Consider the following 22,715-nt stretch of genomic DNA (forward strand, 5'->3'; position numbering starts at 1 on the left):
CTTTTAATCTCCGGGAGCCCGCCCTCTCCTCCCCGCGGCCTTCTAACTCCTGTCCCTAGCCCCACCCCGCCACCCGCTTCTTGTCCCCGCCCCGCTCCTCCCCAGAGCTTTCTGATTGGGTGACAGGGACGAGCCCGCCCCTCAAAGCCTTTTCCGTCCGTCCTCTGCCCTCCCCCCCACCCCGCCCTCCCCGTTCCCTACTGGCTCACGAGGAGAGGGGCTGTGATTGTTCGGTTTACATGTCATTCTTTGTGACGTACCGGGTGGAGGCGGGACGAAAGCAAGGCCGCAGAGGGCTGAAGCTGGGAGCTTTCTGGAGGGGGTTCTCGCGCAGGCGCGTGCCGTCCAAGCGCACACCTGGCCGTCTGCGGTCCTTGGCATCCCTCGGGCCCACTTGGGTGGGGTCTTTCAGCTCCCAGTGGGGGCAGCTTTGGAGGTGTAGCGTAGGCATGGGCCCAGAGGGCATGGTTGAAGAGGTGATTTCCCTCTTTCAGAGTAAGGGCCTAGGGAGAGAGTCATCGAAGGAGGGGCCAGTGAGGTGTCCTCCTATCCGGCCGCGGGGGTGGTTTCCTGAGCCGCGTGGCTCTTGGGCCTTCTCTGCACCACCCCGGGAAGCCCCTCCTTCCCGGGCAGGGCCCTCCCACGCCCTGCAGGCTGGCCTCCCAATACCAGCCCGGTTGGTTACATCAGGAACCTTCAATGCTGAACTCCAGTTCTTTGGGGGCTTTTCTTCCTCCAAGACGGTCTTCCCACAGTATTGTCCAGGTGGTACCACACGGGACTATTTTTTAGAGGGATTTATTTTTAAATGGCTTGTTAAAAAAAAATCTTATTACTGTCCTTCATCTCGGGCTATGACTGTTATACCCCATGCCCTTGCTCCCCTTTCCCTCTGCCCCGTTTAGAATCTCTTCAGGGAATCTTCCCCAGGTTAGTCTTAATCACCAGCGTTGTCTTATGAAGGTAGAGTGTGAACAGCGTAATGTAATTTTAAGGTTTCTAGTTTCACCGTTATAAAAGAAGAAGCAGTTTTAATAAATATAGTGAGTTCAGTGTATTCCAAATACCATTTCAAGATGCAATCAATGTAAAATTACTAATATATTTTATAGTATTTTTCACGCTTAATCTTGGGAAGTGGTATTTTACATTAGGATATCTCAATATTCACTTCACACTGGCCATATTTCAAGTACAAGATAGTAGTGTTAGACTTCTTGAATTCTGAATTATAAATTGATACCCTGTTTTGGATTTATTATATCTTGCTCCCTCAAACTCATTTCTTATGATGAGCTTGAATGAGTGCCTACTTTTCTAAATTGCCTGAAGTGCTACAGAGACAATCTAAGAGAAGGCTAAGGCATGTCTTCTGTTGCTCTATTTTATGCCCTTGTAGCCGTGTACACAATTCTACTTCAATTTATCCACCCCTCTGAGAAATGGAGTATCTCCTGCCATATCAATAAGCCAGGGTGTCATAGTCTTAAGCACTTCCAGCTCTCCAGGGCAACCAGGAAGCAAAACAATACCTGCCATCTGGCAGCTGTTAGGCTGCAGCCACTCCCTATGGTGAGCACTGAGGAAAAGCTCAGGGTACTAGCTCCAGATAGGTGAAATGCATGAATGGAATGATTCCAGTGAGCCCAAACTCTTGCATCTTCCCATACATAGAAAAGTGCTAAATTCCTCAACTTAAAGTATGTCTGGTTTTCTTTAATTCACAAAAATACTTCTGATGTTCAGACTACCTGCCCTTTGTTGCAAACTTCTGTATAACCTGACTCCTGCCCGGCCCCTTCCCGCCTCCCTGGAGCAGTTCTCTCAGGGTCACTTGAGATGACCTGTCTCCTAGGCTTGAAGTCCTAAAATTTCCCCCTGAATAAAATGTAACTCTCAACTTTTAGGTTGTGACTGTTTTTCAGGTCAACACTTCCAACCAAAGGCATGGAGCATTTTATCTAGCACCAACCTTTTCTGTTATTCCACTGTATCTCTAGTCCTTCTATCACCCTATAAGTTGCCTCTCTAACAACTCATTTATAGCAGTGGCCTCTGGAGCAGTGATTTCAGTCTTGGTTATATAACAAAGTAAAGAAGGGCTTTTAAAAACAGTAAATGAAGAGAAGGAAGAAGAAAGTCTTGGATTTTGTTATTAAGTGCATCTAGAGTGGGAACCTGGACATGCTTTTTAAAAACTACACAGGGTGCGAGTTTGAGGTTTACAGAAAACCTTGCTATTTACTGAAAAGTGATCTTTTTCTTCCCTACCTTCCCAATTCGGAGATGGAAATGGCAACCCACTCCAGTATTCTTGCCTGGAGAATTCCTTGCACAGAGGAGCCTGGTGGGCCACAGTCCACAGGGTCACAAAGAGTCAGACACAAATGAAGCGACTTAGCATGTACACACCTTCCCAATTAGGTACTATTTTCATGGATTTACTGTGTTGATACCCTTTTGGTGATATAGCCCAAGGACATAATATGTTGTGGCATCTTAATAAAGGTACTGAATATATTTTTTAAAAATTTACCAATGAATAGCTTGTGTAACTAGACATTTACTTATAGACTATGCAACTATGTTTGCTGTCTGATATTTCTGTATAAGCAATAGACATTATTTGAAGGATAGATTTTTCTAGCAAAACAAATCTCATTTCAAGGGAGAAACTAAAATGCATAGTGGCTACTCCCAGGATATTTTTGTCAAGAGGAAATGCATAGCAGAATTACAAATGAAACTCAGAAGTTCCTTTCCCTACCCATTTTCATGACTTGTCATTTATTGCTCACCCCTTGGTCCTACATTCACTTCCCAAGAACTCAAAGCAAAAGCTGTAGCAAAAGTGGTAGTTCCTCATATATTTTTCTTTCAAGAAGGGGGAGTTGTAGATAAGATCCATTCAGCTAAGGTTTTTTAAAAAATGCTAAATGGTTTAATTTATGTGTTTTTAACATAAAAATTGCTTCCTGCTTCAGTCTCATGTAATAAATGAGGTTTCCTAAGTTCCTGTACACAAATGTATACATTCATGCATTAATTTATATTTGATCAATATTGTGATTTATGAACAAGGTAGGAATTATTGAAGTACAGAGACCTTCCCATTTCAGTCTAAATTTATTGTCTTCTATTAAATCTTGTTTATGAAGCAAGTTTAAGATTTGGTTTTGCTCTAAATATATGACTGAGTTTCTTTCATTTAAATCCACTAAACACACTGTTCCCCTTCACCCTCCTGCAACCACACAGCACTAATTTGCGCCCGATTTAGTTTTCCCTTTCATTGTCTGCTATTGTTTAGGACATAGGTTCATACACTGGGACAAAGGGGTTGCTTTAAAGATCCTGGGACTAAAAGAAAGTACAGAAACGGCTGCATTTTATCAACTAGCAGGCTGACTGCTAAAACCTTAATGTAAGGATGTTAAGGTTGGAACAATTGCAAACTAGACAGGCCTTCACAAAGATGTTTGTCCTAGTAAGGAGAAATTTAGATAATAACTTTGAAGCCATCTTGTAAAAACAACCACAGAAGCGTGGTGAAAGACTTGGCTGACACTCTCACCTAGAACCCCCAAAGAAACATCTGCTTTGTTTTAAATCAGAATGAGTTTCTTTAGGGTAGAATGTCCTCTAAAAAGCCTCTTCATGAAAGTGAAAGTGGAGAGTGAAAAAGCTGGTTTAAAACTCAACATTCAAAAAACTCAGATCATGGCATCTGGTCCCATCATGATGGGAAAACAATGGAAACAGTAACAGACTTTATTTTCTTGAGCTCCAAAATCACTACAGTTGGTGACCGCAGCCACAAAATTTAAAGACACTTGCTCCTTGGAAGAAAAGCTATGACAAATCTAGACAGTATATTAAAAAGCAGAGATATTACTTTGCTGACAAAGGTCTGTCTAGTCAAAGCTATGGTTTTTCCAGTAGTCATGTATATGGATGTGAGAGGTGGACCATAAAGGAAGCTGAGTGCCAAAGAATTGATGCTTTTGAACTGTGGTATTGGAAAAGACTCTTGAGAGTTCCTTGGACAGCAAGGAGATCAAACCAGTCCATCCTAAAGGAAATCAGTCTTGAATATTCATTGGAAGGACTGATGCTGAAGCTGAAGCTGAAGCTCCAATACTTTGGCCACCTGATGAGAAGAATTGACTCATTGGAAAAGACCCTGATGATGGGACAGATTGAAGGCAGAAGGAGAAGGGGACGACAGAGGATGAGATGGTCGAATGGCATCACTGACTCAATGAGCATGAGTTTGAGCAAGCTCTGGGAGTTGGTGATGGGTCAGGGAAACCTGGTGTGCTGCAGTCCATGGGGTCACAAAGAGTCAGACACGACTGAGCGACTGAACTGCACTGAAATGAGGACGTCCCCTGGGAGCAGCAATACCCAGCTCCATGGTAAGTCTTCCTAAATGAACATGTCATTCTCCTGCTTCAATAGCTTCCAACTGTTTAGGAATAAAGTTTCCTACCTGAAATTCCTAGGCCTTCTACGCGCTGGGACATTCTTCTAAGTGCTGCAAATTGTTATATAAACACACTCAAATCTCTTCTATATTCACAGAAACTCTTCCTTGATGCTGCATCCGCCTCTTGTGACCACTGGGTTCTCTCCTCCAAATCAACTTCTCCAATAGCTGCCTGCTCTCCTTTACTGCACAATGCAGAGGGGCTGTGGCCTCTTGCTGCTTCATTGAAATTACCCTCATATTGTCATTGTACCCAATGAGCACTTGTTGTCCTTATTCCTCTTCACCTTTCCATGTCAGGATTGGACACCAATGACTGTTCCTCAAAGCACTGTCTTACTTTGCCTCCCTTCCGCCTTCCTTCCTGTTCTCCTTCCCAGGCTTAGTGTCTCAATCTCTCTTGAGGTATTTATCGAGGATTTGTCTTGGGCCTGCTTTCTGTTTACACCATACTCTCCACCTAAACATCTTATCCTTTCCGAAGATTTCTGCTACCATATTGACAAGTTCCAGACCTCTTGTCACTCCCGATCTCTCCATTGAGTATCAGACCTAGAAATCCAGTGTTTTAGGTATGTTTCCAGTTGGCAATTAAAATTCAACTCAACTCTCCAAACTGAAATCTCAATCAATGCTTTTTAGCTTTGTTTTGGATAGCACAACTATACTCGTTTCTTCTGACCTTGAGCCTGGTGGACATTCTTGACTTCTCTTTCAACCTCCATAGCCAGTCAAGGCCAGATCTTGCGGTTCATACCTCTCAACTCTCAAATCCATCTATCTTTCTCCATCTTTACCACTATTACCATGATCTAGGCCACTATCATTTAGACCATGAACTATTGCAATAGTCCCCCAAACAATATCCTTACATCCAGCCTTGCTTTCCTCCAATATATTTTTCGTGCTGCAGCTGGAATGATTTTAATTCAAGTTTATTCCATCCACTTCCCTGTTGTTGTCCTTAGGATAACACCCCAGTTTCTTAACATCACTTAGAAAGTTTTCTGCATCTGGGCCCTGTTTAGCTCTTTAGCTTCATTTCCTGCTGTGCTTCCTCTTGCATGCTTGGCCTCAGACATAGAGATGTTCTAGGAGCCACTCATGTATTCTGTATACATGCTCCTATTATGCCTGAGGGCCTTGAATATGGCTCTCTTCTGCCCACTCTCAGCTTAGCTAACTCCTACGTGTCTTTCTGAGCTCAGCTTATGTATCACTTCTTCTAGGATGTCCTCCCTAACCATCTAGGTAAGGTTAAGTGGCCTTGTAATAGGCACCAATTGCATCCTGTATGTCCCTAGCCACACTGTGCATACCTTGCTTAATTGTCTCTTTTCTATTTTCATCCTAATAAAGCCAGTACCTACATAGTCCCTGGTGCATAAGAGAGGCCAGTATGTACTTGCTAATGGAAGGTTCTTCCAAATAAACTCAATACTTTCGCTACTTTGAACTTTTGACCATTTTTCAAAGATGCAGTGTAGTCTCCCATCTTTGGGCCTTTGCTTGTGCTATTTTTTCTGCCCTGATTGCTCTCACCTTTTATCTCCACCCTCCCCATCTCTACCTGTTTTAAGGCCTCAACTTAAAATTTTGACTTTTGACATATTTTCCTAATCACTACAATCAAGGGTAGTCCTTCCCTCCCTCTCCCCTGGAAGATGCACATTAAGGCGGCATTTTTGCTTGTCTTCTGAATGCTTAAACAACTCCCTTTCCAGTCTATCCATGGATCTTTTGGGGTTGCATAGACCTGTGAATCAGACTAGCTAGATGTTCACTAACCCACTTCCTCTTCTTCCTGAGCACACAGCCAGACTACATTTCCTGGCCGCTATTGCAAACTGGGGCAGCCATAGATTCAGTTTTACCAAGGGTGCGACAATTGCAGACCTAGCCCTGAAGAATCCCTCACACAGTATCCTCCACATCCTCCTCCCATCTGTGATGTAGAGTATGATGACCACATATTAAAAATGGCAGAGTCACAAGATAAAAGGTACATCACCACATGGGGGGAAAGGTGCCCTGCAATCTGATTTGGTGTTTTAAACTTCGTGTGAAGTAAAAAAAAAAAAAATTTATTGAGTTTGAGGTATTATACATTTTTGTGTACATTTGTTACAGTGGTTAACCTATCTTAACTAATACAAAATGTTAGGTTAACAGGGAACTCAGCTCAATATTCTGTAATAACCTAAATGGCAAAAGGATTTGAAAAAGAATAAATACTTGTATGGGTATAACTGAATCACTTTCCTGTAACTAACACATCATTGATGACCAACTATGGTCCAATATAAGATAAAAATTAAAAACCAATACTGGATTGAAAACCCATGGTTTGCTGTATACCATGGAGCTCAACCTGGTGCTCTGTGACAACCTAGAGGGGTGGGATGGTGTGTGGAGGGAGGCTCAAGAGGGAGGGGATATATGTATACTTATAACTGATTCACATTGTTGTACGGCAGAAATCAACATAGCGTTGTAAAGTGATTATCCTCTATTTTAAAAAAATCAGAAAAAACCCTGTGGTTTGTAAGGAAAAAGTAAAATGATCAGTGATTAAGGGGTTAAGAGGGGAGAAAGGATAAATGTGTGGGGCACAGAGAATTTTTAAGGCAGTGAAACTATTCTGTATGTAATCACAATGGTGGATACATGTCATAATACATTTGTCAAGACTCATAAAAGATACAGTACCAAGAGAAGACTACTGGCTTTGGGTGATGATGATGTATCAACGCAGGCTTCAGATAGTAACAAATGTCCTTCTGGTACAGACTATTGATAGTGGAGGAGGTTATGTTCTGTGAAGCTAGGGCATGTATAGAACTATTGGTACTTTCTGCTCAGTTTTGCTGTGACCCTAAAACTGATTTTAAACAATAAAATTATTTAAGCAAAAAATACACAAAAACATAAATGTCTTGTACATTTATGATACTTAATTTGAGCTATTCATTTGCTCTGATCACAGACTGCCTGGGACTATCCCACTTTGTAGCCTCTGTGTGTGTGTTTGTGTGTGCATGCTAAGTCACTTCAGTTGTGTCCAACTCTTTGCGACCCTATGAACTGCCAGACTCCTCTGTCCATGGGATTCTCTAGGCAAGAATACTGGAGTGGGTTGCCATGCCCTCCTCAAGGGGATCTTCCCCACCTAGGGATCAATCTTGAGTCTTTTATGTCTCCTGCATTGGCAGACAGGTTCTTTACCACTAGTACCACCTGGGAAGCCACTTTGTAGCCTAGAGCCTGATAATATTTATTGTCAATCCACCAAGATGACATAGTAATCATAAATTTATATGTACTAAATAACAGAGCTTAAAAGTATATGGAAAACAAATGAATCAACCAAAACAGAAAACCTGATAAGGCTAAAAGGAGAAATAGACAAATTTACAACTGTAATTGGGGCCTTCCCTTTCCATCAATTGATAGTGCTATTAGAGAGAAAATTAGCAAAAATATAGAAGGACTGAGTAATACCATCAGCCAACAGGATCTAATTAATATTTATAGAATCCTGCATACAACAGTATGATATGCATTGCTTTCAAGTGCCCATACAACATAAACTATATCCTAATCTGTAAAACTAATTTCAGCAGATTTAAAAGAAATGAAATCATATACAGCATGCTCTCTGACAATAATAGAATCAAACTAGAAATCAATAACAAAGAAAACAAAAGAATATAAAAATACCTGGAAATTATACACTTCTAAAATTGCATTGAACTGAAGGAAAATGAAAATAAAACGTACCAAAATTTGTGGGACACAGCTAAAGCAGAGATGAGAGAATAATTTATGGCACTAAATGGTTATATTAGAAAAGAGAAAGATTTAAAATCAATAGTCTAAATTCTTATCTAAAATAAAGGGCAAAGTGAACCCAAAAAGCAGAAACAAGGAACTAGTAAATGGCCAGAATCAATTACATTGAAAATAGGAAAACAGAAAGTCAATGCAAGAAACTGATTCTTGCCAAAATTCAATAAAATCGGTAAATCTTTAGTAAGAATGACAAATTTGAGAGAAAACACATATCAACAATGTCATTAATGAAACAGACAATAGCACTATAGATTCTGCAACCATCAACAGGATAAAGGAGAATAGTGCAAATAATTTTATATTTAAAAATTTGACAACTTGGAAGAAGTGGGCCAGTTCCTCAAAATCCACACACTATCAAAATTCAACCAAGACAGTTAAGGTAATTGAACTCTTGAAAAGGAAAGGAAAAGGTCCTTTCAGGAAATCTCCCAAACCTAATGGTTTCACTGAAAAATCCTACTAAATAGTTAAAGAGGAATATAAGACCATGTTATACAATATCATCTAGAAAATAGAAGGGGAGGGAATACTTCACAATCATTTATGAGGTCAGTAGAGATGCTAAAACCGAAGACAATTCAAAGAAAACAAAGCTACTGACAAAATCTCTCATGAACAAAGACACAAGGGTCTCAACAAAATATTATCAAATAAAATCTAACAACACATAATAAGAATAATATACCACCACCAAGTGGCATTTCTTTCATGTATTTAAGGCTGTTCCAATATTTAATGGAGTAGTAAAGGTGGCTCAGTGGTAAAGAATCAGGCTGTCAGTGCAGGAGACTTGGGTTCAATCCTTGGGCCAGGAAGATCCCTTGAAGGAGGAAATGGCTACCTACTCCGGTATTCTTGCCAGGGAAATCCCATGGACAGAGGAGCCTGGCTGACTACAGTCCATGGAGTCGTATAAGAGTCGGGCATGACTTAGCGACTGAAAAACAGCAAACATATGTTCACACAAAAACTTGTACAAGCACAAGAGAATAAAATATGAAGATTAAGAAAAAAACGTGTACAGGAATGTTTGTTGCAGCATTATTCATAATGGCCAAAGAGTGGAAACAACCCAAACATTCTCAACTGATGGATGGACAAGCAAAGTGTGGTATGTTCACACAGTGCAATATTATTCAGCCATAGGAAAGAATGAAGTACTGAGATATGCTACAACACAGATGAACCTTGTAAACATTAGGCTAAGTTAAAGAAATCAGTTGCAAAAGGCCACATATTGTATAGATCTACTTATATAAATACTCAGAATAGGCACATACATAAAAATCAGGAATCAGATTAGTGGCTGCCAGGGACCAGAGAGTGAGAAAGAGAGTGACTGTCGAGGAGTCTATTTTTGGAGTAATTAAAATGTTCTGAGGTTAGTGGTGATGGTTCAAAAACCTTGTGAATGTACTAAAAACCATGAACTTATATGTTTAAATGTGTGGATTATCATACTGTATGTTATTTATATCTTAAAAAGTCAGTCAATGTAATCTACCATATCAACTGTCCAAAGAAGAAAAATCATATTGTCCTATCAATTGGTGCAGAAAAAGCATATCACAAAATCCCATACCCATTAATGATAAAAAACTCTCAGAAAACAAAGAATGGAGGGAAACTTCTCCTTGATTTACAAAAAGCCTTTAGTCTCTTATAATTAATGACAAAAGACTGAATACTTTTACCCTAAAATGAAAAATGAGGCAAAAATGTCCACTCTTACCACTCTCATTTGACATAGGAGTTTTAATCAGAGGAATAAAGCAAGAAGAAGAGATTTAAAAAATATACAGACTGGAAAGGAACAAATATTTATTTATATGTTTGAATTATCAAATATAAATAAAAAGTGGAAGAGAATTTCAGTGAAAAATTTCAAGTTTCAAAATAAAAGGAGAAGAATCACCAGAATTGATCTCCAAATTATATGGAACTGATTCTAAAAAGCTCAATGTAAAATAGTAGCTATCACAAAAAAGTACAGTCAAGAAAAGCAAAAAAAAAAAAAGCCAAAAAACCCAAAAAACCAGGGACTTCCCTGGTGGTCCAGTGGTTAAGACTTCACCTTCCAATGCAGGTGGTGTGATTTCAACCCCTGGTTGGGGAGCTAAGATTCCCACATGCTTGGAGGTGGTGGGGTGATGGGGGGAAGGAACATAAACAATAGAAGCAATATTATAACACATTCAATAAAGACTTTAAAAATGAAAGTGAAAGTCACTCAGTTGTGTCTGACTCTTTGCGACCGCATGGACTATACAGTCCATGGAATTCTCCAGGCCAGAATACTGGAGTGCGTAGCCGTTCCTTTTTCCAGGGTATCTTCCCAACCCAGGGATCGAACTGAGGTCTCCCACATTGCAGGTGGATTCTTTACTAACTGAGGTATGAGAAAAAATGATCCATATCAAAAAACAAACAAAAAATAGCCAAAGAAGAAGAAGAAAAAAGCCACAACATATTGGCACCAAAAAGTGAGAAAAGTAGAGAAGAATCTAATTGGCTAAACAGTTAAGCCCATTGAAACAGAAGGATATGCTGTGGCATATACTGCACAAAAATATGTGAAACAGTAAAGATTCATTAGAAAAGTTAAACTAGAAAAACTAAAGAAGAAAATGAAGTGCAAGTTGTATAAAACAGGGAAAGAGAAAAATAATGAGATGAATCTGGAATCGATAAATAAATATTAGTTGATCGAGAAGCTAAGGAAAATGTCTATAAGATTAAAAAAATCTGATAGTACATTGCAAATTAACAACATGATTTGAATACATCTTAAATTTATGTTTAATAATAAACTATGTGAAGAAATTTGATTAATAAGTATATAAGCAATTACTTTTTTTTTTCTTAAATTTCTGCCCTTATTTTGGATGGCATCAACATGATTTAAGACTCTTTATTCTCTTGTGGTCTCCACCTTTGATTATCTATCCATTTTAAAAATGGAATCATTCTGAAAGAATGGTTTTTCTAACTTCCGTAGTTTGTCAATTCAGAATTCAGCATCTCACCAGTAAGTTCTAACCCACTGGAGCACAATGCAGTTTTGAATAGGGTGGTCAGGGTAGATCAATTGAGAATGTGATGTCTGAGCAAAGACTTAGAGGTTAAAGAGTTAGCCAAGTGGAAATCTTGGGGCAGCATGTTCCAGGAAGAGTCTCACATCTAGTGCAAAGGTCTGAATTGGGAGTAGATCACACAGACCTTTGTAGGCTGTTTAATAGGCTTTAGTTTTATATGTGAAAAGAGAAGCCATTGCTGAATTTTCAGCAAAGAAGTGATATTTTCAAAGGTGTGGAGGGTCTTTACTGTAGGAGGCATAAATAGGAGTGGAGTCATAAGGAACTGTAGGATTTGGGACATATTTTTGAAGAAAGTGTGAACTGACTCCAAGATCTTGACCTGAGAAACCAGAAAGACAGCGATGCCGTCAGAAGGGGTTGTTGCAGGCAGACCAAGTCTGGGCTGAGTGTAGGGTTTCATGACCTGGGTGGCCTCTCTTGCGGCTTTAGTCCAAAGGCCTGTTCTCTGATTAGATGTTTCTCATGATCCTTCCTGCCAGTTCTCCTCTTCAGCTTTGCAATCTTCGAAGTCTTAGCTTTAGGGAGAAGGAACAGCCTAGCTTTCTAGGCAGCCTATTGACTGGTTCCTCTTCCTCAATACTTCATTATAAATCTGCTAAACATTTTCCCTCTGGGACAGTGGTCCTAGAGAGGATATGAATGACTCCTCGTTGGAAAAGAAAAAAACCCTACTAATACTTTCAAATTTTACCTAAATTTTTTTCATAAGATTAATTTTAAAAATATTTTTCTTAAAATTGTATTTTGCAATAATTTAACTTTTATTTTTAATGTTTTTATATATTTATTTTTGGCTGTGCTGGGTCTTCATTGCTGCACACAGGCTTTTTTCTAGTTGCGGGGAGCAGGGGATCTACTCTCTAGCTGCTACGCACAGGCTTCTCATTGCACTGGCTTCTCTTGTTGCAGAGCACAAGCTCCAGGACATGCTAGCTTCAGCAGTTGCAGCTTCCGGGCTTCTAGAGCATAGGCTCAGTAGTTGTGGAGCACGGGCTCCGTTGCTCTGTGCATGTGGGATCTTCCCAGATCAGGGATTGAAGTGGTGTCTCCTGCATTGACAGGCAGATTCTTTGCCACTGAGCCACCGGGGAAGCCCCTAATTTAACTTTTAGAAGCAATTTAATGCTCATTTTGCAGTACGAGAGGGTTAAATTTCTGTAGATAAGGAGAATATGGAAGCATCTCTTCTTCTGGTTCTCAGCAGAATATTTGAATCTTGACCATGAAAAATTCCTCTTAAGGATGAGCAGGAAATATGCTTTTCTTATCAATCTAATCTCTGCTTCTTTTTTAAAAAAAATTTTGCCAAAATGAAATGTTTAATAAAAATGAATATATTTAATTTAATAAGATAAAAATATTCATTAAAAAATATATTCATTTTACTTTTCTGTTTTTTCCTTTAAAAACATTTTATTTATTTATTTTTAGTTGAAGGAGAACTGCTTTACAGTATTGTGTTGATTTCTACCAAACATCAAGATGAATCAGTCATAGGTTTTAGCCAAAGGTCCATAGCCAAAGGTTCATAAACAAAGCTTTAGCCAAAGGTCCGTAGCCAAAGGTTCATAGCCTAAGGTCCATCTAGTCAAAGATATGGTTTTTCCAGTAGTCATGTATATGGATGTAAGAGTTGGACCATAAAAAAGCTGAGTGCCAAAGAATTGATGCTTTTGAACTGTGGTGTTGGAGAAGACTCTTGAGTGTCCCTTGGACTGCAAGGAGATCCAACCAGTCCATCCTAAAGGAAATCAGTCCTGAATATTCTTGGAAAAAGTGATGCTGAAACTCCAATACTTTGGCCACCTGATGCGAAGGGCTGACTCATTGGAAAAGACCCTGATTCTGGGAAAGATTGAAGGCAAGAGAAGGGCACAACAGAGGATGAGACGGTTGGATGGCATCACCGACTTGATGTACATGAGTTTGAGCAAGCTCTGGGAGTTGGTGATGGACAGGAAAGCTTGGGTGCTGCAGTCCATGGAGTTGCAGAGTCAGACATGACTGAGCAACTGAACTGAACTGATTCCGTTGACTTCTACCAAACATCAAGTTGAGTCAGCCATAGGTTTACCCATGTCCCCATTGACTTCTTTATTTTAGGTCATGTGCAGGAGTTGTTGAGTTTACAGTGGATAGAATGAATTTTGAAATATATCAACTGTCCACTAGGACCTACGTTGAAGCCATGAACTTATTTTATTCAGGTCCCTGTGTAATCGTGATAGAGGCATTGGTCCCCACAGTCAAATTTGCACTAAAGTCATTGCACAGCAAAACCTCCCCAAGGCTACATTTTTATGTTTCATTTTCAGATTGTTGGTGCCAACAGAGCAATTAAAATTTGTGAATAATGTCTGTTTCTCCCTTGATAAATAATGTGGATGGCCTGCAGTCTGTTCATATTCATAGCAAGGGATTTAACAGGCTATTGTGTTAGTAACAATGTGGATGTAAATTATAAACATTTATCATCCCAAAGTTTCATACAGTTTTCAAAGCAATATCAGTTGAAACAGATGCTCTAACCCCCCTAAATAAAACAATCTTTAGATGATTTTTCCACACTCTCCAAAACCATTTTGTCTTTCAGTGACTTCTTTATTATATCAAATAAACTTGTAAAATCTACTAAAAAATGATGAGTAGTGGATAAAAAGATTAATGCAATGTCCTCTAAAATTGATTTCCTATCTCTGCAGATGCTATGAGCTGTTACTATATCAATAACACCTTCCATATGCTGGAATATAATATGTTCCCTTTGCCTATTTATCAACGTGTTTATTAGGAGGTGAACTACTTATAGCTAGTGAAAATTTCCTGATATAATTGTCTATTTATTTCAGAAATTTACAACTGATACTGTCTTCATTCCTGAAAATCACTGATCCTAACAGGAAATTCCAAAGATTTGGAAATCTTAAAATTGAATGGATATTTTGCCAAGAGGGGAAAGCTCTTTAAGAATCATTATTTAAATCTCCTAACACAGCAGGTTGGAGGAGACAGACATGGATCAACAAGTATTTCTTTTTTTTTTCTTATTAAAAAAATTTTTATTGACTGTGCTGTGACTTATGGGATTTTAGTTCCCTGACTAAGGATTGAACTTGCGCCCTCTGCCATGGAAGTGCAGAGTCCTAACTACTGGACCACCAGGAAATTCCTGACTAATTTCTTCTTATGAGGCCTTGGACTGAGCATGTGGGAATACAAAGAAACATAAACTGTGGACTTGACCTCAGGAGGCTCATAATCTAGTCAGGATAGTCAAAAGTTAAACATCTGGCAAGATAGTCAAAAGTTGAAACATGCATGGGCAGAGAAAATGGTAATCTATTAAATAATAATTAAATGGCTGTTGGAGAAGCATATTTTAGATATTTTGCAAAGGAATATTATTTTTGTGATAATCAAGAAAGACTTTATGGAGGAAGTGCAATCAGGTAGAGATTCCGGAGAGGTGAATCTGAAGAGTGGAAGAGGAGGAGGTAGGCAGCATGTTGGTGAGAAACACCCCACTTGAAGGAGTAAGAGAAGCTCGCAGTCTTGGGAGCAGTGGTGGTAGGATTGTGAGTCTGATAAAGTCTGATAAAGTGAGAGATAAATCTGTGGTGATGAGCAGACGCACAGCCTGGTAACACGGAAAAGGTGAAAGCATTTAGACTCCACTGTGAGGCCCATCTGCTGTGGGGAGCTTGGTTTCTTGTGTTAGGATTCAGGCAGAATGGAGATAAAGTCCCAGCTCCATCACATATGAACAGTATTTTGCTTAGTGATTTAACTTCTTTGAACCTCAGTTTGTCTTCTTGCCAGTGGAGATTATATCCACCAAACAGAGCTGTCAGGGCTGCATAAATAACATTTCACTGTACATTGGCTGTCATCTCTCCCCAGTAAGTGGGTGGGGCGGGGAGGCCTCAATAAGTGCTTGTGAGAAGGAAAATGACATCATTATAGGGAGGGTCGTGGTGTTTGGGAAGTGCCACTTTTGTGATGGTGTGCAGGGTGAACCAAAGAAGAGGCACATGTGTGTATTGGAGGTGAGAGGAAGCAGGAAACCAAGCTTATTAGGCTATGCGCAAAGAGACAGGGTCCTAACTAGCCATCCCGGCTATGGCCAAGCCAGTAGAAATCATGAAGTGACTGTCAGAAGGGAGGAATGAAGGATTTGGTGAAAATAGGGCCAAAGGTAAAAAATGAAATCCAGAAGAAAAATTGATTTCAGGATGAAGACAGAAGTATCAAATTAGTAGAAGAAAGTATTGTTTTAAAACCTTCCAATGGATGTTGGTTTCTGCTTTGTTTTGCTTTGTCTGCTCAGTATGTGCTCTTTCCTTTGGGTTAGCTGCTTTCTTCTCTCTCTAAACACGTCTTTATCTTGAAAATTGGAGCCCTTTATTATCTTGGCACAATGATTGGTCTGGAGATCAGGCCAGCCAGAGTCCTTTCTTAGGATTTTTCTACCTGAAGGTAAATCCACTTGACCTCTCTGAGTATAGAAACTAGCAGGATATCTAGAGAAAGCTGATGGTAGGAATGCAGGAAGCCAAATGGAAAGCATAAGAAATCAGAGGAGAAGCAGAAGGATGGATTGGAGGTTTGGTAATGTTGATACTAGTTTCATTTTCCGAGATCCACAGGGTTGCCCTGATTTTGGTAGGATCTCTTTTAAAATTTCTGTAAACTACAATCCTTCTAACAAACCCCTTTCTGTTTAAGCTAGGTTATGCAACAGAACCACCAATAGATGTGACTGTGCAAAAGTTAAAGTTTTTGCAAGCCAAAGTATTTTAAACAAAATCAAGTCAAATAAATTAGATAACATTTGCAACAAATACAATATGTCAGAAAAGGTAACTATTCTTATTGCATGGAGAGAGATTACATATCAATAAGAAAATGTTACTGTTCCAGGAAAAAAGTGAGCAGAGGTCATGAACAGACCATTTGCAGAAGAAGAAATACAAACAGTCAATAAGTAAGAATCTGCCTCAATAACAAGCACAGAAATATAAATCAAATCAGCATCCACTGACAGATGACTAGATTAAGAAGAAGTGGCATATATGGGGCAGAAATAGAGACACGGAAGTAGAGAATGGACTTGGGGACACAGGCGGAAAAGGGGAGGGTGGGCTGAATTGAGAGAGTGGCATTGACATATATGAAAGTGAAAGTGTTAGTCACTCAGTCGAGCTGGACTCTTTGTGACCCCATAGACTGTAGCCCTCCAGGCTCCTTTGCCCATGGAATTCTCCAGGCAAGAATACTGGAGTGCATTGCCATTCCCTTCTCCAGGGGATCTTCCCGACCCAGGGATCGAACCCCGGTCTTCTACATTGCAGGCAGATTCTTTGCCACTGAGCCATCAGGGAAGCCCGTATATACATGTTTACACTACCATGTATAAAATAGATAACTAGTGGGAAGCTACTGTATAGTACAGGGAGCTCAGTTCGGTGCTCTGTGATGACCTAGAAAGGTTGGATGGGGGGGTGGGAGGGAGGATCAGGAGGGAGGGGATATATGCACATTTATAGCTGATTCACATTGTTGTACACCAGAAACTAACACAAGTTTGTTTTACACCAGAAACTAACACAATATATGAGGGGACATATGTATACCTACGGCTGATTCATGCTGATGTTTGGCAGAAACCAACAAAATTCTGTAAAGCAATTATCCTTCAATTAAAAAATAAATAAACTAAAAAATAAATCAAAAGAGCAAGATATGCTCTTCATTAATCAAATTGCAAGGTGAAAAATATGGTAAAAATGCTTGCATACAATGTATGTGTTTGTATTATTCTACTTTTCTTGAGGGCTTTTCTGCTTTATGTGTTAAGAGCCTTAAAAATGTTCATAGCTTTTGTTTGAAATATTCTTCTAGGAATGATTCTGAGGGTATACTCAAAGGTGTACACAAAGATATACATATCTAAGGTTGTTAATTGCAGTGATATTAGCCTAACTGTAAATGTCTAATTGGTTTGATAAATAATGAGGAATGGGAAGTCATATGATGAAAAATTATGAGCCAATGTAAATCCCATTTTTGGAAAATATTCCTTGACATGGGAAATGCTCATTATATAACATTAATGGAAATCAAGTAGAATGCAAAATGATGATATGGTCCCAATATTATTATTTTATGTATATGTGTATGTATATATGTTTTAGGATGTGGAATGAGACTTTTTCTATTGTCTGGAACTTTCTCGGCCAAAGCCCAAAGTTTAATAATTGATACAAAGTATCCTTACATTCTCAAGAAGGGGGTTAGACACAGTCCCACAGTATTTACATTAAAAAACAAAAGCAAAAAGGAATGAAATGTAGTAGTCACTGTTACTATAAGGAACATTCTATATGAGATTTCTCAGAAAGGATTATTTGAAGTGAACTTTTTAGGGGAGAATGTGCTTTTTGGCATAGATCCTGGTGCCTGATGTGGCCTTGGAGGTATCTAAAGGTGGGAAGTTGGTTGGAGCAGTCCACAATGGAAGGCTAAGAAAGGGGAGTAGCAGCGTCCACAGGCCTCTCTTTCCCCCTTGGATTCTTCCATGGAGTGAGTAGGGTGGGGCGAGGAGAATGAAAGATCAGACCATTCATTACCTCGTTCTCTGCTCCAAGTCCCTGAACTACAGAGAGGCCTGGGCTCAGGGAAGAGAGAAGCATTGTCTTGATCTAGAGCAGACGAGACCTTTTCATTCCTTCATGAGCAACAGTTCCCCTACCTGAAAGTGACAGAAAGAAAAGCTATGGGCTGTGTTTGGATAATGGCTAAGGGCAGAGAATGGAGAAATGCAAACTGGAAGGAAACGGTAGGAAAAAACATCAAGCCGCTTCATCTTTATACTCCACCGTGTCGATCCTATGTAGTCATCACTCCTAAACACATCCATCCATCTTGGAAAAAAAATATGTCAGTATGTTGTCTGAAATCATCTCTGAGTGGTGAGAGCAGAGGGCCTTCTTAAATGATTTCTTTGTATTTTCTTTTGTATTTTTCAAATTTTCCAAAATAAAACATGTATACTTTTATAAGAATAATAAAAGACATAAAAACAGATGGAGAGGAAATGGCTCAAAAGAGAAGAACCGAGACCAAAGTTTTAAAAGCAAATGAATTATCTCCCACTTAGTCTAATGAGTATGTTATTTCTGGATTTCTCATGAGGTGTCTTTATAGCCCTCCCTCTTTTCATAGTCATGTCCCACATGAATGCTGAACCTTCCTCCTCCACATTAGAAGACTGCAGTGACTTCATAATTGGTGTATTTTCCTCCTAGCAACCACCACATGACTGATGGACCAAAATCTCTAAACATTTTCTCCTCTTTGGATTCTCTCATTGCTTCCTGAATGTTCCAAGATGGCCCTCCAGCTTCAATCAAGAACAGTTCATTTACAGTCCCTTTACAGTAGGACAGTTTCTTTACAGTAGGCTAAGCTGAACCCTACTTGGGCTCTTGTCAATTTCCAACATCCAAAGTGTCCTTTCAGTGTATTCAAATTACAACTGTTTCCTGGAGCTCATCTTGGTTCCCACCCTTTCAGTCACTTCAGGAGGCAAGAGGCACTTGCTTTGGAGGTTGGTTATGTGGTAAATAGAATTCTCTACTTTTCTGTGCGTGTAAATTGGGTTTACCTGAAGACATAAATTCTACAGGTGATGGGTCCATGCAGTGCGCTTTTGTGTGTATGTCCTTATGTCACTTATTGCATTGTTTAGCACATAATAATTTCAGAAAATATTGTTGCATTGATTGAATTTAAGTAGTCATCACAAAACTAATCTGTTAATCCATCACCAGAATGACTAGAATTCTGGCACTTAAAACAGCCCATTCATTTCCTTTCTTGAATTTTGTAACTTTCTAAATGATCTTTCTTTTCATCTGTGATATATGGTCATGTGAAAGTAATTTGACATCATAATATCTAAAATATAAAATAAGAGAGTGGATTTAGAGAAAATAACCCGCATTTAGACCCATTCATATTTGTGTTTGAAATTTAAAATGAATTAGTACTTTCATATTACAGTTTTCATTTAAAAATTACTTTTTTTGAGCCTCCTAAATAATAGTCACTAAAAACAGAAAACCTTTTCCCTACTTGATCACCTAGGAAAAGATTTTTCTCTTGACCTTTCTGAACAGATCCAAAAAAAAAAAAAAAATAGAGGCTCCTACTTGTTTTCTCCACACTTAATATTTTATTTGTAAGTAAATTTACCCTTAGATTCCCAGGTGCCTCAGTGGTAAAGAGTCCATCTGCCAATGCAGGAGACGCAGGATACACGGGTTCAAGCCCTGGGGAGGGAAGGTCCCCTGGATAAGGCCACCCACTCCAGTATTCTTACCTGGAAAATGCCATGGACAGAGGAGCCTGGAAGACTACAGTCTGTGGGGTCCCAAAGCCTCAGACATGACTGAACAACTTAGCACGCACATTTATCCTTACTCAGTGCAAGGCAAGGGCTAATTAGCTTGCAAAAAAGAAAACGAAATTGGACGTAGACAAAGGTCAAGTTTCCTCTTAAGTCTACAAGACAGCCATGTCCAATGGGACTGACGCACACAATACTTCTTGTGGGCTGAATATTTCGGAAGCCATGATATATAGTATTAAATTTGTTTTGACTTCATTAACAAACACAGTACTGATCACAATACTGATCTACGTTAGCTTTTTCAAGTTTTTGTTTCTAATTCCTTATTTGACCTCGCATTGAAACCCATGGACACATTCTCTTTAGTTCCCACCTCCTACTGGAAACCTCAACTCCATCGTCCTCAGCAGTGGCAGTGCTGTAGACCAGGCCTGTCGGCTGGGTTGAAGATCTCTGGAGGGCCCTAACCCCAGAGGCAGCTTGACTCTTGCACCCAGAACCCTTCTGAACTCTCCTCCCTGTACAGTCTGGTTTCACCTCCCAGAGTCACATCCTTTCTACTCCCTTTTCTTAAAAATAAATCTCTCTAGACTTCCGCCGTATCCCTACCATGGGGTTGGCAGGCTGCAGAAGCTGAAAGCCTGGCTGTTCCTTCTGATGGCAGAGGCAGAGGTAAGTTCACAGCTGGAACTCAGAACTCGTTTAACCATAGAAACCATGGAAACCAAGGTGCTCTGTTAGCTAGGTTCTAGAGTACACACAGAACTCCAGATGAGGTATGGAAGTCAAAGGCACTCGTGTGCCTTCTCCTGGGCATCTACCTACTCCTTTAGGGCTGTTTCCTTAGGAGAATGGCTTTGTGTTCCAAGTCATTGACCATAAACTCTCTTTGTGTAGAGGGAGCCCAAGGGGCAGAGGTTTAAATTATTTGCCGGCTGTGAACCCAAGCAGGGGTGGGTCCCTCTGAGGGACTCAGCCCTCTTTACCACGACTCCAGGCCCAAGACTTCTGAGCAACTAGGGAAATGAGGAGGCAATTTAGAAGGAGCACCAGAAAGGGAAGTAACTTGAGTGGGGAGAGGACGCTAAAGAACTTGGTTCAAAGACCATGGGCGGGGCAGGCGGGCAGGCGGTTTGGGAGAAGTACGGGTGAAGGTTTCCAGAAGGGCTTTCGGCCTGGTCCCTAGAGACGGTAACAGTGTTATATTGTTAAGTTAGTTTCTGTGGACTTGGGTCAGAGACTGGTGGGAAGGTTATCACAAAAAAACAAGTGGAGCAAAGAATTATGTCTTCAGTTCTCTAAGAAATGGAGGCCAGGGGTAGAGTTATCCTGTGTATGGCAGGCATTCTGCTGTTCAGTTGGAACCAAATAAATTTGTAGCTACAGTCAAGGCCACTCCAACCTGGAGATAATAGGAGGTGTTATTATTATAACATCATAATAAAATGATGAAAGAACTAGAGCCATCTTAAAGTAGGAGGAAGAGTCATCGTGGTCATTTATGCCTCTGACTTCCCCCATAGGAGGAAGAGAGGTCCGGGGTACTGGGATCCAGACATTGAGATGCAGGTCTCTGATCTAGGCTTAGCAAATAGTTACTGATCTGGTGACTCTTTTGATTGTGTCCTAGGGGAACAGAAGTGCTTTGATATACCCCTTGGTGTTTAGGAGAGGCAGAGGTATGTTTATGTTAGTGGTAAAAAACCTGCCTGCCAATGCAGGGGCAACGCAAGAGACACGGGTTCCGTCCCTGAGTCGGGAAGATCCCCTGGAGAAGGAAATGGCAACCCACTCCAGGATTCTTGCCTGGAAAATTCCATGGACAGAGGAGCCTGGTGGGCTACAGTCTACAGGGTTTCAGAAGAGTCAGACACGACTGAGCACACACACACACGCTTAGTATATCAGCCCTCAATGAGTGTTACTGACAGCCTAAATAAAACTAAATAAAATAGAACTAGTATATAATAAAACTGTACTTTGAGGTTCAGACAAAAGGCAAAAAGAATTGTTGCTGTAAAACTGAAGACACACTGTGCTGGTTTCGAAGCTGATTTTAGCCTTTGTTGTTTATCATCAAGGCTGTTGAGTGTGCCCATCCAGTCCTTTCCTTCAGGGGAACTGAATAGAATTAAGAAGAGGCACCAACCTTCACTGTGACAGTTTAACATTTATTTTATGGTCTTTCAAAGTGGTCTGCTGGGGGCTTCCCTAGTGGTCCAGTGTTAAAAATCTGCCTTGCAATGCAGAGGATACCAGTTCGAACCCTGGTCTGGGAAGATCCCACATGCTGCAGGGCAACTAAGCCTGTGCACCACAACTCTGGAAGCCCATGAGCCCGAGGGCCCATGCTCCACAAGAGAAGCCACTGCGATGAGCCTACGCATCACAGCTAGAGAGTAGCCCCTGCTCACTGCAACTAGAGAAACCCGTGGGCAGCAAGGACGACCCAGCACAGCCAAAAATAATAAAAGTGTTTTACAAGTGGCCTCCTGGGGCTCTGAGCCTTCTCTCCTGACCGAGAGTGTGGTGGGTATTAAGGTAGAGGATGAGTTGATGCCAGAATCTCGAAAGTGATGGAGACAGTGGTGTTGGTGGTGGTGGTGCTGGATGCGTGTGTCCGTGCGTGCTGTCAGGAGGGATTTTTGATGAGAGGTATAATGCTTCTTCTAGCCATTGACTCCTGTAGCTGGAAGGAGTTGTGCCAAGTGTTTGGAGAGGAGTATGGCTGCAGAAATTGGCCTGACTATCCCCTCCAAAATTCAGCCTATGTGTTACCTTTTGGCACATAGTTGGAGGTGGAAGGCAGACTAGCTTGTTCTAGTCTAGGTGGATAACAGACAAAAATGTATGCAAACAA

General features: G+C 40.3%; 1 long non-coding RNA gene across 1 annotated transcript; it reads left to right on the top strand.

The window, feature by feature from the left end:
- Window positions 1-268: 268 nt before the first annotated feature.
- LOC145534509 (uncharacterized) lies at window positions 269-22,344 on the top strand. Its single transcript, XR_014074675.1, has 4 exons — window positions 269-4,418; window positions 14,292-20,527; window positions 21,486-21,534; window positions 22,048-22,344. It is a non-coding gene; the product is annotated as an uncharacterized LOC145534509 (long non-coding RNA).
- The last annotated feature ends 371 nt before the right edge of the window (window positions 22,345-22,715 follow it).

Source organism: Giraffa tippelskirchi, chromosome 14, assembly GCF_054371585.1.
Source record: "Giraffa tippelskirchi isolate mGirTip1 chromosome 14, T2T-mGirTip1v1.2.pri, whole genome shotgun sequence".
In the NCBI taxonomy this organism is placed as follows: Eukaryota; Metazoa; Chordata; class Mammalia; order Artiodactyla; family Giraffidae; genus Giraffa; species Giraffa tippelskirchi.